This window comes from Cydia pomonella, chromosome 3 (assembly GCF_033807575.1).
Source record: "Cydia pomonella isolate Wapato2018A chromosome 3, ilCydPomo1, whole genome shotgun sequence".
NCBI lineage: Eukaryota > Metazoa > Arthropoda > Insecta > Lepidoptera > Tortricidae > Cydia > Cydia pomonella.
Genome location: NC_084705.1, coordinates 24,080,625 through 24,100,756, shown reverse-complemented (window position 1 = coordinate 24,100,756; position 20,132 = coordinate 24,080,625). Strand labels below are relative to the sequence as shown.

Sequence of the window (20,132 nt, the reverse complement as noted above, 5' to 3'; positions counted from 1 at the left end):
CATTTCACACAACACAAGTTGACACAAATTTGCCAATTTAAAATAAGTGAAATAAATTTGTTAAGTAATTATTTGCCATGATTTGACGGTTTATTGGTTTATCCACACTGATAAACCGTCGCAAATCAACCCTTCAACTGAGCTAAGCAGGCATTATATGGAATTAACTGTTTGGTGACTTCACCGTTTTTATGTATTTGGGAAGCTTGCCATCGAATGTCAGTAGGTCACGACGAATGCTACTTCAGTAGCATTTATTTCATACACACACAATATTAAATTATAAAAAAAAAAATCGTCGGATAAATAACTCTTAATTTCACCATATCTCAGGATTAATTGTTTTTCTAGGTGCCGCAAAGGCACTCCCTAGATAAAATATAATATAAATTCACATTTAGGAATTAGGGTGTTGCCATATGCAAGATAGCAAAAGCTAATACAATAAGTTTTTTATTTGTTTTCGTTGGCTTGTATACTCAAAGCGGCCGCTGTTATCTTATTTGATTAACTGTAATGATTTTTTATCTTTGCTATACTTTTTATCTAAGTTGTATTGTTATGCCTAGAAAAATAACTTGAATACTTGCGGAAAAATATATAGGGAGGAAATAAGAGTATGACATAACGAGAGTTATCGGAGAGAGAATACATACAATAATCAGTTCAATTCGTTATGCTAAATGAAAATGAAGCCGACATTTATTTGCTATATTGAGTCTCGTGTTCAATATGATACTTAATTGTGAAATTACTTGATCAGATTAAATATTTATACTTTATACGTTCCACAACATAAGTTTAATAGTAAATAAGGTTAGTTAAAATATTTTATAGTTCTTTTTATGACGATTACACTATAATCAATTTTAAGCGTTTTTTAATTAACACTTTCATTTTTCATTTAAGCGATTGGTCATTAAGGCAAACTATCGACCTACATAAAAACAAGCATCTAAAAGTACTTGAAGTTCAACGGGTTAACGGTGTCCGCTCGATGGCATCAATAAAGGGCTTTTAACAATGGTACGGATTACGGATCTTTGCCCAACGAGTAGAAGGGCCACTTAAAGGTGCGTGCAGCCAGGTTCAGATCTAGTGAATATGATGGGAATGCCGTTGTCCATACCTCGTCTTAAGGCGTATCGTAGGAATTGTAAAAAATGTAAAATTGATAGATTTAGTCATTGAAATTCAACACATTTTGTTACGTAATACTCGTATCTAAATAACAAGTATTGGTTTCTATTAGCACGTCTTCTCATCTTGCATTTTAATAATGAGTTCGCAAGCGTGCGTCCCTGGTAATATGTGACGAGAAGGGTTTTTTTTTAATTCATCAAAAAATTATGGTGGTACATTATACAAAATGATGTATAAGAACAGTTTCAGCAAATGTTGTAGATTGATAGTATCAAAATTACGTTGAAATGAAGTCGACTTTCAGCGTATTTGTCACTTGTTTTGAAGTCATTTCTGGAAAAAAATGATCTCGTCTAACTTTCATTTACACTACTTAAAAATATAATAACAAAAATGTAGTTTATTAAAGTTGAAGTACAGGACATGTGTAGGTAATACAAAAGTACCATTTTTAGCAGTCCAAACCAAACTTTACGAAATGTACAAATAAGATCGACAAAATCAGTGCTTTACGCGCATTTACCTAAACGTCCATCAGAAAAAAAAATCATTACTAATTAAGTGAGTCTGTTTTAAAAAAACGTGAGACGTGCTAATAGAAACCAGTACTTGTTATTTCTAATAGTCAACAAAAGGTGTACAATTTCATTGACTAAATCTATCAATTTGACATTTTCGCGACTAAAATCGATAACGGCCTCTTAATGCGACAATTGGGTACTTGACACATGTTGAATATTATAACAAAATTTTGCTAAATGGATAGAAAAGGGGCCATTCATTATAAAAAAGTGGAATTTAAAAAGACATATTGAGATTATAAAAAAATTAAAGGCTTCAAAAGATCAAAAAAATTTTTTTTATCTTTCAAATATAAAAAAGAAAATTATACCATTTTATTCCTTAAATGTTATTGAAAAATAAATAGTACAACAACTATGTACATAAACGCAATATTTTACGGCCAAAATAGCGATTTTCTTGATTTTCCATACATTTAGTTACATTATCATTTTCTTAGAGGCGTTTCAATCGTCGAGTGCGAGCGTCAGACTTTAACTCTCATTTCTGACCTTTGTGTTGCTTAAATGCCTTAAGTCCTATATAGACATTTAATCCTCAGGAAAATCAAGATCGATTACAAAAACTGTCATGTAGCCAATTAGGCGATAGTCCAAACCTAACGATATTTCTTTGACGATCAATTAAACTAATACCAAAATAATTTGAATAATTTTGACACTTGATCGTGATATTTCTATACAGTACAGTGTCGGTATAGTTTAGTGTACCCGTAGCCTAGCTAAACTTTCAGTTTCAATGATCGCGTGTAGAATAAATAAACAATTCGCGCAGAAGCGATATAGTATACGCATGTTTAGTAATACAAAGGCGCCGAGAAAATGTTTTTATACCACTTTGGTGACAGAAATGCTTACGCTTTAAATCGATGAAATGCATACATGCCGCTCGGCATTTGAACTTTACAATAATGTTGTATAAAAATTATATGAAAATTTTGACACTGACATCAATACAATGTGCCTACGATGAATCCGAGAGATTTTAACCACGCATTTCTGAGGCCAAAAGAAGGAATACATTACTACAGAGGCCGGGCCGAGCGGGGTTGTCGGCCGAAGACATATAGACAAAAATACCAAAAAATAATAATAAAAAAACACAAAAAAGAAAAAAAATTAAAAAATCGGCTAAGTGCGAGTCTTGACTCGCACAGGAAGGGTTCCGTACCATTATCTATAAAAACGGTCACCCATCCAAGTACTAACCCAGCCCGACGTTGCTTAACTTCGGTGATTGGATGAGAACCTCGAGATTGGAAAGAAATATTTATTTTATTCTGTTTTTAGTATTTGTTGTTATAGCGGCAACAGAAATACATAATCTGTAGAAATTTCAACTGGCTAACTATCATAGCTCATGAGATACAGCCTGGTGCCAGACGGACGGACGGACTTTAGGTAAAGCCCCGGTAAGATGGTGCCACTTTTTAATTTTTACCAAATTGAACACATATCAGTGAAAAATTTACCTCTATTTCAAATTCTCTTTGATCATAGCTATGCCCGACTGTTTGATTTTATCGATTTTTCCTTTATTATAAGAGTTAGGAGCTTTTAGAAATTTGTATGAAACCTGTTTATCCTTCCTAACTCTTAAAATATTTAAGAACTCAAAAAAAAAATATTCAGTCGGGCATATTTATGATTAAAATACATCAAATTGTGTAAAAATATTTTCCATAATGTAAATATTAACCAGGGAGGAAAATGAGGACTCGTTTGTACTGAGAATCGATCGTCCCCTTTCTCTTAATACATAAATTTACCATAATATTTATTCCTTTAGATGAGATATTAGCCAAGGAATATGAATATAAACTAATAGAAGAAAACTTTATTCACCGTTTAAAAATGGTTTGCAAAACTGTCGAGTTAAAAGCTATTTCCTGGATATTGGAATTTGCAAACTACCTACTAGAAGTTAGCAGAAAGTTCTAGCAAGAGAAACATGGCAAGCTAAATGCTTCTAGAAGTTTGACCTTTTAAAAGTTAATATCTTCTTATACTTATTGTTAAATTAATTCTCTCATACTTTTGTTATACCTATGCATCTACTAAGTTTCCTTGTGGCTTCACAGAAGCGAAATATGAGTAGGTAGCGTACATGAGTACGTCGTAAACTATTGATAAGTGGCGTAAGATAATATTCTTTTGTAAAATTTACTAAAACATATACCATGAAGCGGACCGTGTACGCTTTTTTACCAAAATTGTGGTAAATATAATTGTGGCGGCGTCCATATGCTCCGGTGGCTGCTTAACATCAGGTATTCTGCGCGCTTGTTTGCCCTCGTCGTGGTATAATAGTAGTTTAGAGGTAGAGTTGCAGAAGTATTCAACTTAAAAGTAAGAGTAGCGAACAAGAGATTTATTACGCAGAAAAAACACTGTCACAAGATCTTAAGTAAATATTTATTTGTTAACATTTTATTTATAAGTAGGTAAAGTAATAACTATACATAAAATGTTAATTGATACAATATTCCACTAACACGTTTTGATTATTTGACTGAGTATTGCCACGTTTACTGTTGCAAACAAAAACAATGAAAGATTCAAACTGGTGGCCGCTATTTTTACTTAAAATTAAGTATATCAGATGAATTCAACTCAAATTACAACTCTGTGGGTAACTCAATATAAAGTGAGTATTTATAAGTATAATCGCTAAACGTAATACCTACTTATATTGCCTGATTTTTATCAGCTAATTAAAACTCTACAGTGAAACTTTGACATTCATTGTTTTCGAGATAAGTGAAAAAAAGCTTATTCAAAATCAATTAAATTAATTGCGAAAAGAATTTTATAAAACGTCCTTTGATAAGTGGTAATTGGAGCATGGGCTTATTTATGATACAATTATAACAGTGGGTAATGGCACAAAGACTGATTATCCAACATCATATACGTAATGAGTACCTACTACTAATCAACCGAATCAGTAAAATTAACAAAATAAAAATCTCAGATTATTATACTACAATATATTATTGTTTTTCCTGAAGCTATATCTACGAGTATGTAGGCGCGAAGGTTTATCGTCCCATAGAAAGATTGAATTTAACGCATTTTTCTACTGACAAACTTGTTTCACCGGCTAATAAATACTTTGAAAATATAACTGTTACTTCGATTCCATAAAGGGTATAATGCCGAGGTCAAATTTAAGAATTGTATAAAAGCACAGTGCTGGGTAACAACCCAGCAGAGAGCAAACGCCAAAACTACATAACGTCGTCCCAGGCAAGCCTTCAAAGAGAGTTCTTTAATTATGCATAGTTGTTACAAATCTAGACATTACAGTTTACAGTGCACTGGTTTCTTTGAGCTGTGGAAATATGCAGCCAGCTATTTTTGTTTATAAATAATGACGGTAGTTTCCGTAATAACAATTGCTTTCTAAGCCAAAATTCTTCTAATATGATTATGAGTAAAAAGGCCTTGAGTTCAAGTAAAAGCACCACATGGCCTTAATGAGCGCTCGTGCGCTTAATTATTAGAAAACCATCCAAAACAATCGTTCACTTTTTTCAGTTTTTGATTTCAAACGGTATTCGATTTCGATCTCTCGTGACCTGTCGACTTAGTATTGGAATTGGGACGTAAATAAAAGTAACACCAGTAAGTAGAAAGTACAGTTTCAGTTTTAAGTCGTGGGTGTTTTTAGTGCTCACTAATCTAATGCGCTTTGATTGCAGTATTATAGTGAATTTCTAATGGTTTTCTGTTTTGGTTACTTTCGATTTAATTAAAAAATTATGACATTGATGACTAGTAAGTTCTGTAGACCGCCACACAAACTGACGTCGCTTGAATGACTTCGCTGTAAATATTCATAGGAGAACACTTCATATGATTAGATAATTTTGCTGACTTGAACAAACTGCATAATATGCTGCTAGATGATTAAATAATTGTCTCACTTCGGATATCTCCTTTAGTTAAAACTTTTGTGAAAAGAAATTACTTTGCAATCGTTGTATAAAACTACATACCTACATTAGTTATAAGTTATAATAAACTACTTTTCATTTAGAATATTTTTGTATATTAAAATTTTGAATATTTGCAATGAACGTTTTATATGTGTCACACAATATCTCGGAAGCTTAACGAAAACAGTACCTAATTTGAAATCATTATTAGTTTAATCGTTTAATTAACATATTTTGTTTGTCTGTAAACGAACTAGTTATTTATTTGTACAACGAATAAATAAATTATAAGAAAAAATCCTTTACAGATGAAGTTAAAGTGATGTCACAAAGTTTGTTGCTTCCGATCCCCTTTTCACATTTTCTATTTGATGACTTCCCACCCCCTAAACTTTTGACGTGCCTAATTTCTTTATGACACCTTATCAAAAAATTACACTAGTTATTTCATTATTCACGTTCGTGCTTTGATAATAAATAATTAAAACAATATTAATCAGAAAATAGGTTTACATATTGTATTTGTATATTATATTTTGTGTATGTTATTTCATTTCTGTATATATAAATTAGTTAGTACCTATGTTGTGTTAGCATAAATATTTACTCAAATACTTAGCATTAAATTTCTCATATACCTGTATCATATAACCTACCTCTAGTAAATATTTCCCGCTTCTATGTATTACTGTTTGATTTCTGTTTGGCTCAAGGGTTAACTGGTAGAGCATGCCTTCTGGCATTACGTTCGCCTTTTGTACAACTTTTCCTGTGCTATAAAGTTTAAATAAATAATATTAATCCTGTTGTGATGATAACATCGATTAACTTCAAAACCGCAGCGAAACTTAACCATCTATTGTCGTGCTAAAGTCGAAGGTAACTAAATTTCAGAACAATAAAATTTGCTTAACGACTTCGTGAGTTTACGATTAATTGTCAAAAGAACTGTCAATTACAACAGATCTTTTAAAATACTGTGACTGCGATCAAGGTTGTCAATTCACACAGTCACCTGACATTTAGCTGGGGTCTCAATTTATATTTATGTTCATTAAACTTATTTCATATGTAACGGTAAGCTCGAAAGCTTAAGAAGTGCCAACTACCCGCGACTTTGCGTTAAACAGAACATGTCCTTATTTCTCTTTTCTTTTTTTAATAATGTTTATAATGAATGAAACTTTTATTTTTAAAGACCATAAAATGGTAGAAGTTTAAATATTTTATTGTTTCTTTCAGCATAATTCAGCATATGTCAACATTTCAATTATGTGGCCAAGTAAAACATATTTAAAATGGCATACTGCCATCGGAAACAATTTAGAACAAAAGAAGAATAGAATTAAGTTAAAAGTGATTGGTATTATATATTTTCTATTAGTTACTATATATGTAGGTCGTATTATACCTAACTAATTCCAAACTTCAACCAACATCGAGATTATTTACGTGTTGTCATTAAGACAAGCCTAAATTGTCTCGTTCTTCGGTGCAGTTTAATTAAAAAGATAACGTAATAAAATAACAGACCAAACTTCCGAAGGTCATTCGTGTAGAGTACTCTGCCTTGACAATCATGTTTCTTTCATTCAATACATTGTATATTTATAATAATTGTAAATGTAAATCCATTTCAAACACATAAGTTACACTGTTAGTAGGTAGGTAACTAGGTAGGGTGACTGCTATAGTTATTGGCCCCTCACATGACAACAATTCAATGTTCTAACCCTATAATTTTATTGGTTCTCTACATTTTAATTGAAACGAGGAATACGCCAATAGTTTCTTTTTTTCACTAGGATTTGTATTTAATTTATTATAATTTTTTTAATGAGTACTTATTCTAAAATGACGTAACTCTAGTTAAAAACATGACTTAATTAATCTGACGTTGTCTGTCATTGTCAATGTTTTAAACTGGTCCGTTGTTGTTTTAAAACAATTTTGATAAAATATCAGATTTCTACGATGATTTGGATATTATAACGGATACTGATACACGAATACGATACCAGGCTTTCATAAGGATAAACGCTAATGAATGTTATGTAATTAAATGTTTGTACCGATATCTTCGACGAATCATTTTTGCTATTTTTGCAGTAGGTAAGGGACGAAACAGTATTTGGTATACTTTGGAGGAGTATATACCTCATCGATCCATACGGCTTTGTCCATTTTAAAAACGATTAGTAAATAGTAACTTAATTATATAAATAAATTTCTCTTTGTTTTGAAATTAAATCAATACGTCGTATTTAATTGACAATGTCAAATCCAATATTATGACAGCTAATTTTTTTTCGTGATGAATGGCAATGGCATTTCACCTATTGTGCCGTAGAATTGGTAAAATCACATTTTTTTTTATTCTTTTGTAATTTTTGTAATAAGCCATATTAAATTTATATTAATATATTGCAGTGTTCAGGAAGCAAAATACTTCCAAATCATATGTAGAATTTCAGGTTTTATAAAAATTAAATGTTAATTATGGATGCGACTAGCCCAGGACCGTAATAATAAGTGGCGTACATGAAGAGAGGCCTATTCTCAGCAGTGGGCGACTGGAGGCTAAAATTATTATAGTAATTACTAAACTACCTGCCATAAGTATAATTTGCCCGCTTCATGATTTAATTAGAATGTTCTAACTTCTACAATCCCTAACTTATACAATTATATTTCAATAGTCACTTTATTATTGTGTTTAAATTTATCGGGATTTCGTTTTTAATCTGTTTTTCAAAATGTTTATAATTCTAAAATGCCGACACATCGATGAGGATGATATTCCCGCGTATGTTTGAGAATATTTTTTTACTCTACCTGCTATCAATATCAAGTTGGGTTATACATATATTCATCTAATTTGTATTATTTTGAACAGCATATTAAGAATATTGGTGAAACAAATAATGTCAACAATGTTGGCACAGCTACCAGCAATATATTTTGGAACGAAGTACCCATGCAACTCCTTATCTTTCGGGACGAAAAGTTACTAGTTTTATTCTAGTGCGCATGTATGACCCAGTAAAAGGCATTTGTACATAACGGAAAATAGACATTAAGGTAATTATTGTGGTTTGTACCTCCTCGTTAATATCATTTGTTAATAATCATAATGAAGCGATCGATTTGATACCACGCCTATCAGAGTAGAATTTCAATAATAAGTTCTACTCGGTTCAAAGACATAAATAAAATATGTAAGTGGGATATAGTTATTTTATCCACCACGAGACTTAAAACGCGACAAGGCTGATTTAGATGAATTGAAAATAATAGACCAACTATACATACATAAGTTAGTTGGTACATATATGCACACTACCGTTGAATAGTTAGGTATATGTACGAGTATGTATGTACAGTCAGCGTCAAATACTTTGTAGCAACCAAAGTAGCCAAATAGTTCGGTACACCATATATTTAATATGGTGTACCGAACTATTTGGCCACTTTGACTGCTACAAAGTATTTGACGCTGACTGTACTAGACATTCATGACAAGGAAGATGCAAATAGTTTACGACCTTACACTACTGAAAGAAGGTGAAACAATGTATACATTTTTAAGACATTAATCATACGAGTACACCGCCGTCCGTAATACCTACAACAACCGGAGATGTTTTATCTTTAGTAATGAGCTAAATATCTTTTCCCCACTAGGTCAGTATGCGATTATATTCACAGATCAGATCCGTTATTTCACAGCTCTATATATCATATCATTAAGAATTAACTAAAACTATACTATCACTTAAAAATGATCCTAAATGTCACGTGTGTACCGTAAACAAGAGAAATATGTACGTCACCAAGCACTGGCAAATATTGAGTCTTGTGTTTGTAATTTTGTATGACAAAACGTAAAACAATAATATATGAGGTTAAGGAATAGTTACTTATGCTAGATAAATATATAGATGCATTTCGGAGAGTGTGCCGAGGAACTGCACAACCTTATTCCTCCGTCCCCATTTCACCATCGGACTACCAGACAATCGGCACTCCGGCACCGCTTCATGGTAGGTATTCCACAAATACGCACGAAGCGTTTTGCTTCAACATTTCTTATGCGAACTGCCAAGGAGTGGAATGCCCTGCCCGAGTCTGTGTTTCCGCATGAGTACAATCTGGGTCTCTTCAAGGCTAGGGTAAATAGGTATCTCATAGGTAAGCGTGCTCCACCGTAGACCGCATCATCACTTACCATCAGGTGAGGTCGTGGTCAAACGCTTGCCTATCGTTATAAAAAAAATAAAAAAAATACCTTTATAAAAATTAGGCGATAAAACGTTTTATTTGGATCGCTTGCAAATATCCAAACTGGAATGGAACCAAATTAGAAAACATTCCACATGCAGAACGTGCTTTTAATAAGCTTATCGTTATTTTAATCTGGTGAGAAAAAACAGCAATAAACGTTAGAATTAGAATCACGGTTTTTAACGGGCCCGTTCTATATGTACAGGTAATAAGAAAGTACATTACATATTGTTTTCCTTTCAACGTTTCTCTAGTGGATCCGGTAAATAAACATGAAAGCATAGAATAGTATGTTACGGTATGGTTAAGATATGTGATAAAATTCACATAAATAAACACCAAGGCCGGAGCTAACAGACTGTGTAACTAGGTGTTTAAGATAAACATGTTTGTTTCTTTTTATTTCATACAATGGAGGTGTCCAGATGTCCATTAGTTTCAACGTAAGTACATGCCTAATGGTTTGCAGTTACTAGATATACTCCAACTTCCTAGCTTTTTAGCTTTGTCGTATGATACCTACAGGTCTAACAATTTAACAATATACAAATGGTGAATAAATGAAATTAAACAAACAAGAAGGTGTAGTGCTAATGATCAGGTGGAATATTCGGCTTGTAAAAAGTATGGAGATAAGAATTATTAATTTTAAAAAGAGATACCAGTGGTAACTACTGGGTTTTTTTCCATCATTTACCATTGGTAACTACCGGGATTTTTCCCTGTAGTTACCATTGGTAAAAGGTGGGAATTTTGTTTCCCAGTAGTTTTCACCAAAATATAGGTATTGTTCACCAACTCGGTTTGGAGGTAACTACTGATTTTTTTAAACATGCGATTTCGCGCGGGTCCTTCACTTTCCTCTTAATCGATGTCTGATTTTCTGTATACTTCATTAGTAGGTAGATATTACAGTTATAATATATACTAATCTATGTTACTGATAGCAGCCACGGACAGGTCACGAATCATTAAGGGTGTACTTATTGTCCTAGAGATTTATTCTACTAAGAAATTTTACATTATAATTTTGTATTTGCGTTGGTTGCCTAGCGGTAAGAGGTTGCGACTTTCAATCCGGAGGTCGCGGGATCAAACCCAGGTTCGTACCAATGAGTTTCTCGGAATTTATGTACGATAAATTCTTTTTTTTACCAGTCGCTTTTCAATGAAGGAAAACATCGTGAGGAAACCGGACTAATCCTAACCTAGTTTCCCCTCTGTGTTTTAAAGGTCAGATGGCAGTCACTTTCGTAAAAACTAGAGTGCTTACGCCAATTCTTGGGATTAGTTGCCAAGCGAGCCCCAGGCTCCCATGAGCCGTGGTTATTACCCGGGGCAAACGCTAGAAAGAAAAAAAAAATAGTGTTTTTAAATTACTATATTTTTTCTAAGTATTGGAATGGATTGGAATTTGACATGACATCTCATATTTCACTGATGCGCAGTGACAGTGCCGCTGTTGACCTCTTGCGAACTAGTTCTTCAGGCATATAGGAAGCAGATTTTGATTGATATATTATCTAAATAATTCATTGTTAGGTTTATTACATGTATTCAGTTCTATATTCAGTTGTTAGATCTATTAATTACGAGGTGACAAAATACATTAGAATATCAATCTGTAACTCAGTAAATACATATGTTTGGATGAAGGTATTGATAAGGATACCTACAATATAAATCAGAGTTGAACAATACAATATAAATCAGAGATAACGCTTATGAAACTACAAATAGGCTGCAATTTATGTTTATTATTTGGAGTAAGTAGGTAAATATAATATTTTTTACAAATTTGGTAATTCGATTGCAGCAAAAAACGATACCAAAGTTGACAAAAAATCTGTTGTATAATATAAAAAACCTACATACAAACGAAAGCAAACGGTAAATATTTGTAAAAAGATTTCAAAATGCTCGTTCAAACAAAGTGAAGATCCTCTAGCCGCAATGGTAAGGTTCAACGCAAAAAGAAAAACGAAGTAAGAACTAAGCTCACCTTGTTATTTAATGACCGCACATTTTTCTTAATACGTCACACTTTTCTCTGGTACACACAATAACAAACGTCTAGCCTAGTCCCAAACTGTCACGTTACCGGTTTACGGTAATTCCTTATTTACAATGCTGAGATCAAAACGCGACGCCGCGTTTTGGATCAGCGGTAAGTCGTATTTAGTAACGGAATGCGCGGCCGCCGCGTGCTCATGTTAGAGCGCAAATGACCGGCGCTGTAAGAAGCATTACAATCGCTGTGACGTTACACAAAATGAAATTAAAAATGGAAAGAAATCCGAAGAAGCTCTAGTACCGAGAGAACCCATAGATGCGTTATAGGCAGCTAACATGTCAGTCGTAAACCCGGAGAAAGTCTGAGACTTGCCTAGTCATCCAAGCCGATTTGAAAGTGTAAGTTGTTCCGTATTTACGAAACTCGATAATGAATGGTCCCGCGGCAGACAACAAAACGGTCCAATATAGTCCAGTGCCTCTAGTGTAAATTTAGTCAATAGCGAAACGTGACGTACGCGTTTGCGTTAAGTCTCATTTTGTATGGGTTTTTGAACAGCGCGCCAAGCGGGACGTTTTGGAAAGTCAAAAATCTCATACAAAATTACACTTAACGCAAACGCGTACGTAACGTTTCGCTGTCGAAAATATTTACACTAGGGGTACAGTTCATCTTGAATACGTCTAGTTACGGTTAACTACTTCCCAAACTTTGCGTAACCTGTCACAGTATTTACTGTTTCTATTCTATATTATAATCATTTACGCAACCTTAATATCAAGAGAACGCCTTGTGTCATGTACCTAATTGCCCGAATGAAACAGGTACAGAAGGCGTTATTTGAGTCTCAATTATTCTATTTTACGTAGCTTATAAAAATATTACCCTCACTGGCCTCACTTAACTTATATTGACCCCATAAAACAAAATTGTGTCGGATATGCAAAGTAAGCGGTATTTTATAGCGGCGGTAAAAATGCAGAAATTGGCTCCAAAGAGATATCGTGTAAAATAGGTGCTTTCTGCCTAAATGGTAGTAGTGTTTGTTACAAATGCATTTTTGATAGTATCATGTTTACGATGGAATTTATTTATTATACCTATATATTATCCCATCAAAAACATTTTCATGTAAAATGTAGCCAAGACGAGACCATAAGGCTCGCACTGACAAAAAGTTATTAGATCTCTTGTATAGCTAAGCTTCTAACTCTACAAGCCCTTACTTCACAAACTACCTATACTACTTAGTCAAAATATTTGGCTTAAGAACTTATTAATAAAAACTCATCCAGTACGAACCGAATTATTTTTTACATGTTTATGATTTTTTGTTATGCATCGAGCCTATGCAAATAATTATTTGAACAAGTCGGTCGTAAACCACTAATTCTAGAAACAATAACACACCATCCAGTCCTTAAATATCGTATTTAAGGTTATAACTATATATTGAAACAACTTGGTGGAGTAAAGAGGAACGTTGTACGATGATTACATTAGGATGTTGCCAGACAAATTATATCTGGCGGCATCTCAACATTGCAGCAGGTAGAGGTACAGTCAGCATCAATAGTAGCGGATGAAACAACGCGCCAAAAGTATCTGATATTCTGGATAACTTTTCCAAATATAAATAAATCTCTAAAATTTACATTCAAAAGTATATCTTTTACCGTCTTAATTGTTCTACATATAGAACCACCACATTTTGTTAAGTTGTAACAGAATGGTAGATACTTTTGAAACCTTGTTTGATCCGCTACTTTTGATGCTGACTGTACCAAAATGAATTATAAAATGTTTCAATAAAGTCCGAACTGAGTACGTCTATATTAAGAGTAATAACGATAAGGGTTTGCAGGAGTACTGACATCTTAGAAAATCAGTTATAATAATTAATAAATATTACAGGACACAAATCGACGTAGTCCCACGGTAAGTTTAATAAAAAATATAACTCAAGTATATTATATACACTCAAATAAATGTTCTTACCAGGATTCGAATCCAGGACCTCACGCTTCATAGGCAGAGTCACTACCGACTAGGTTAGGAAGTCGTTAAGAATTTTGAACAAAGTTTGAAATATTATTTCTACGTATAGAACCAGTACAAAGGACCAGTATTTTGCGCCATAAGTTGTTGTTTTGACGACAATCCATAGAAGCGGAGCGTGAATCCCGCGACTTAAACGCGTAAGTGCCATGAATTTTTCGGCGTTTACGACGTTTTGGTCGCGTGGTACAGGTTGCAATTGCGATAATTTCATTGTTTGGTATGGCTTCTGTATAATAATAATGTGGTGGTGGGGCAGACTACACATAATTAGAAAAAATATTAAGATTTACTGCTTTATACCACAGTTACACCGGTAAGAAGTTAAACTGTCTAATAGTGCGATAGATAGCGCTTAAAATAATACCATTTGTCTAGGGTTCCGTACCTCAAAAGGAGAAAATGAAACCCTTATAGGTAGAAACAGACGTCTGTCTATTTGTATGTCCGTCTGTCACAGCCGATTTGCTCCGAAACTACTGGACTGATTGAGTTAAATTTTGGTTTTTTATCAACAATTATATGATTTCTGTCTATTTCTTATTACTTACCTTTTTAATATTTAGGTATCATAGGAACCTAGTGTTTTCTGTTTATATAGGTAATTACAGGCCGATTCGAGTTTTAGTAATGCGATCTGTTTCCAATATGATGCTGATCTGTCAATGTCAAAAGTGACGTTTATGGTCGAAGAAATGTCTCTTTTGGCACTGACATCAGTATCATATTGGAAACAGATCTAATAACTGACTTCCGATTCGAGCGCCGTGTTGATAGTCACTCCTCGTAAGTCGCGATGCGACGGAGATAGATTCAAAAAGGTGAAGAAGAGAAAGAAGACAGCTCATCAGGATAAGTGCGGTACCATTTGCTACGTCCCGCAACACCGTCGACGCTGCTGTATATGTCCCGATTACACTACATTACGAAGGTCGAGGATATCGTAATAAAGTATGTAGGAGTCAAGTCCGGATTCGCCCTGAGGTTCGCGAAGTTGGAATCTAGACACAGTGCGAATTTCAATTCTTTTGTGGTGACTTGGTGAGCGTTCCGACTGAACGTCTAGCGACCTTCACAAAGGAGGAGTTTTGGCCGAAGAGTTTCAAGTTTCGGCGGTTCCGCGGCCGGCTCCCTGACACAGCCGGGTTGCGAAATGCATCGCAGCCATAGTGTGTGTTTTAGTTTTTAAGATATATTTTATGATATAAATGAATAAAATAAAATAAAAATAAAAATTATTTATTTTCAGATTCCTCCGATCCATAGATTGTTAGTTACAATATGTATGCTAGTTTTAAGGTATTTATCTATGGGCCCATAGTTGCCTGAAAATAAAGATTTTCATTCATTTCATTCATTCATTCATTCATATCTTTGTTTTTTGCTCATTAATATTGTTTAAAGTGTAATATCGATAGCTTATTATACGGTAAACTAATGTGGCAGTGTGCAGTGAATGGAAAATTAATCTTGAAACGCGTTTAACCACCATTTTTGAGTCAACAGCCGGTAGTGCTACTTGTAAAGTCCAGTACTATCCCCTTTACAAGAGCCGATCAAATCACCGTACACAGTCTTGTACTGACTATACAATTTTAGTAGTATTTAAAGCTCCTAATACCTTAATACTGGCGAATAGTAGAGGAAATAGTGGCAGTGACTCTGCAATTTTTTCTTAAAAGACGCCACTTGGCACAGTTGTTCCTTAGGTCATTTTGAGCTGATTTAGCCCGGTTGACACGCGGTACGCCACGACTGGGGGGAGGGGTAGGGGGGGGGAAGGTACACCCCCCCTTCCCCAGTCGGGGGGTACCGCGTGTCAACCGGGCTAAATCAGCTCAGAATGACCTAAGGAACAACTGAGCCAAGTGGCGTGTTTAAAGAAAAAATTTCAGGGTGTCCCATACAAATCTGCCACTAATTCCTCTACTAGAAATAGTCCCACTGGACTGAAGCCATAATTTTAAAAGAATGATTGAATTAATGAATCTTATAATATAACTAATGTTGAAATGACCATGCAGAGTTTTTAAGAATGCTGAAGAGGCTGTCAGCTCACAACGTACGAGTATAAAGAAGTCACCTATAAGCGATTGTATCTCCGGCACAACATAACCAGCTGGTTTTTAATAGGCATTTTTTAATTGTTTATTTTACGCAATTTTCGACAAAAATTCATGTATTCTTAATGTCATTGCCTTTTATACACACGTACGACACAAGAACCGTAAGATATTCTCGACAAAGCAAATTTTTCACACTAAAAACCTTCACATAGTTTACACCGCGGGGTTACCATTTGTCGTCAGGCCAGAGCGAGCGAAGTGTTAATAATTCGTATCAATCAAACCGCAAGTTTTGCATACCGGATCGCGTGGTGCTCGCTGTTCCGTCACGATCGATTAGTCGCAATTATCGACTACACCTAATTGCGACTCGACGGGAAAAGTTGAGAACAATGCGTGTTTTTTTCATCTTAAAACTGCCGTTGCATGGTAGTCATGGTACTACGTGAATATGTTTTCAACACGTTTCTATAATGTAAAGTGGAATGGAATAAGTTATTGTCATTCCCGCTTTTTTTTAATACATGATAGTTTGATGAAGTTAAACATCTAAAGCACTATTTCATTTTGATTACTATTTCGCTGATCGACCGACGTATATAAAACTTGATATAATGCTTCATATTAAACATTAGGTATGTGGATTGCGGATTGGAAATTGTATATTTGTCGACAGAAATCTAAGTGCTTCTACTTATAAGCTTTATTTATAAATCTCACTTGATTTTCACTTGTTATCATTTGCTCGAGTTAGAAGCGAGAACATACAGTACAATTCTTGTATGTTCTCACTGACATATTACTTCGTAAAGGTGATCAACACGTGAAATCAACCGCGTAACGCCGACATTAACATAGTAAATTATATGTTTCGAATTCCGATCATATCTGGCATATTTTAGAGATGATCGCGAAAGTGAGACCAGCTATAGCCATTCTTCGAACAGTTATTAAAAGTCTGACGTGGTGTTTTCATTACCTAAAAACAGTGTTCACATGGAATAACTTATTTTGTGCGTACGCCAATTTTTAAGGCGATGTTACGGTGTTTTGTAAGCCTTATAATTTTTTAATTTATGTACTAATATTTCATATTTATTTATTTATAATATCATTCATATTACATGTCAATTTATTATTAGGTACAGTATTATATTATAATTATTTATCCACGTTGTACCTACGTGATTTATTCAACATATGATATACTATGTATAGGTAGTATATTATATCTTTACATTTAAATATTCATTATAACTATAAAATGTGTGTTTAAGAAGCCATGCTTTTAATTTAGTTTTAAAACATTGCAAGGATGGGGCGGAGGTGACCTCTGCATCACGTGAGTGACCTTTTCGGACTTCGCCAGTCGTCGCTTCACAGGGAGAAGCATATTTGGGTGCCGCAAAGAGCGCGCCGAGTCTGAGCGTTTTTTATATTCGCTTAAATTGACGTACGTATAAATTGCTATCTGATAGATTACTATCGACGGCAGAGTTAATATTCCTAGTTCCTTGAAATATGGTCTTACTGAGGTTTCCAGTGCTACCTGGACCACAGATCTTATGGCTCTTTTTAGGGTTCCGTAGCCAAATGGCATAAAACGGAACCCTTATAGTTTCGCCATGTCCGTCTGTCTGTCTGTCTGTCTGTCTGTCTGTCTGTCTGTCTGTCTGTCTGTCTGTCCGAGGCTTTGCTCCGTGGTCGTTAGTGCTAGAAAGCTGAAATTTGGCATGGATATATAAATCAATAAAGCCGAGAAAGTCGTACAATAAAATCTAAAAATTTAATTTTTTTTAGGGTACCTCCCCTACACGTAAAGTGAAGGTGAATTTTTTTTTTCGCTTCAACCCTAGAGTGTGGGGTATCGTTGGAAAGGTCTTTCAAAACTAATAGGGGGTTTCAAGAAACATTTTGTGATAAAGTGAATATATTCGGAGATAATCGCTCCGAAAGAAAAAAAAAATGTGTCCCCCCCCCTCTAACTTTTGAACCATAGGTCCAAAAAATATGAAAAAAATCGTGGAAGTAGAGCTTAAGAAAGACATTAAATGAAAACTATAGCGGACATGATCAGTTTAGCTGTTTTTGAGTTATCGCAAAAAGTTTTCCCTTCATAGTAAAAAGACTTATTTTAATTAGGTACTGATTATGCAAATTTGCCTATTTGTTTAACTCAGGTGAAAGGTACCGTTTCATCCCTTGGTTAACAATTTACTATACTTTAAGCTCGAGTTTAGCTTATTGTGACGGAAGAGTAACTACGGAACCCTACACTGAGCGTGGCCCGACATGCTCTTGGCCGGTTTTTTGTAATCGGAACGCACGCTGCCATTCCGCGGCGCTTCCCCACATTTCAGCACCGTATTGCAACAGGGAGTGGACAGTCGCGAAGTAGCTTGTCCGCACGGTATGCTGCGGCACTACTCGAGCCAAGCGGCGCAGAGCGAAGCAGGCACTACCTAGCTTACCACACAGCTGGTCAATATGAGTTGCCCAAGTCAGTTTCCGGTCTATTTTGAAACCTAAAAAGGTGGTAGCCTCCACTTGTTCCAAGCTAACTCCGCCGGCCTTAATTGTCAGCGGTCTGGGATAATCGGGATAATATCGGACTCTAGCCAAAGAAAACTTCATCTAAACGACAACTGATCAAATAACATCGTATGCATCAATATGGTGTAAATAAAAATACTAGTAAGAATCAGGAATATTTAAAAACAAATACTATTTTTTAACTAAATAAGAATTTTCGTATTAAATGAAATAAAAAAGAAACTAATTCTAACTTAATTAAAACCTTTCATTTTTTTATTTTATGAAACTAAAATAGCATCAAGAATTACGTTAAGAATTTTATCAGTCGATCGCAAAGTAAGAGAGGTTTTAATTATATGTAGCCGTGCTAGCGCGGCAGCGGAAGCAAACCATAACAAAATACTGGCTGAGCATTCTTATTGAGGGCGCAAGTGCCAGCAAGTTCATTCATCAAGTGACTTCAAGATCCGTAAGTCAAAAACATTACCTAAAGAAGGTGAATTTGAAATAGAGGTGAATTGTCAAAGCAAATTTAGTAGCCAGAGTTAATTTACCGCCATCTTTCGACACATGATTAAAACTATAACAACGCCATTAGCCTTTGAACTTTATTCTTTCCCTGATATGTTTTTGTTAAATATCAAAAAGTGGCGCCATCTTACCGGACATAGGCCAAAGATTACGGCGCCAGCCTTCTGCTGGATTTTTTTGGCCGACTATGATCAAATTGAGTTCTTCTTGACATTCTTATCGATAGGTATTGAATTGAAAATATACCTACGGCGGGAAATGGCACCTAATTTTATTAAACAACCAAGAATAGTAAATAAGTAATTGGGAATATGCAAGAATTTACTTTCCTTGAAATTCTAATACTGGTAAACTTGCCTTGCTAGGTATCTATTGTACCACAAAATGCGATAATAAATGTGCCGCGAATATAAAACAGCCTAGACAAAGGACGCATGGCCTGTGACGTCATACGATGCCCGACTACGCCGCAAAGGAATAGGAATCATGATTTTTTTTGCCGTAAACATGTGTTTTAGTATGTAGTTTCTTTACATTTTTCCTCGTTATACTTAACATAAGAAAACTAATAGAAATAGGTACATCTATTAGATTACTAATGTTTACTATTTAAGTAGATATATGTTTCGGCAATAAAAAAACAAGTGTGAGTCAGATTTGCCCACCGAGGGTTCCGGTACCAGTTTCAACTAATTTTTAATTTATAGGTTTTTTTAATGTATAGTTTTCAGGTACTTTTCCCTGTACTTGTAGTGACGATGTTACTTGCCAATGTTCATAGTGCTAGATCAGCGGAAGTACCGTTTACATTTTGATTCCATTGAGTTTACCTATCGAAATATACGTCATGTGCGGCATAAACTGCCATCTTTTTCGAATTTGAAGTGTCGTGTGACATACTAACATGTGTAACATGCGTGTTGTGACAGTGAAGTGAATATAGTGAGTTCGTGTTGTTCCTCGTTACAAGTGTTGGATG

The 20,132-nt window shown here is 34.6% G+C and overlaps 1 long non-coding RNA gene across 1 annotated transcript in view; it reads right to left on the bottom strand.

The window, feature by feature from the left end:
* LOC133516405 (uncharacterized) overlaps window positions 1–15,219 on the bottom strand; it is a 28,052-nt gene extending 12,833 nt beyond the window's left edge. The window contains exons 1-2 of the long non-coding RNA XR_009799217.1: window positions 11,952–15,219; window positions 11,223–11,294 (exon numbers count right to left, since the gene is read on the bottom strand). This is a non-coding gene — a long non-coding RNA (uncharacterized LOC133516405). The remainder of the gene's footprint in view (window positions 1–11,222; window positions 11,295–11,951) is intronic.
* Window positions 15,220–20,132: the final 4,913 nt, after the last annotated feature.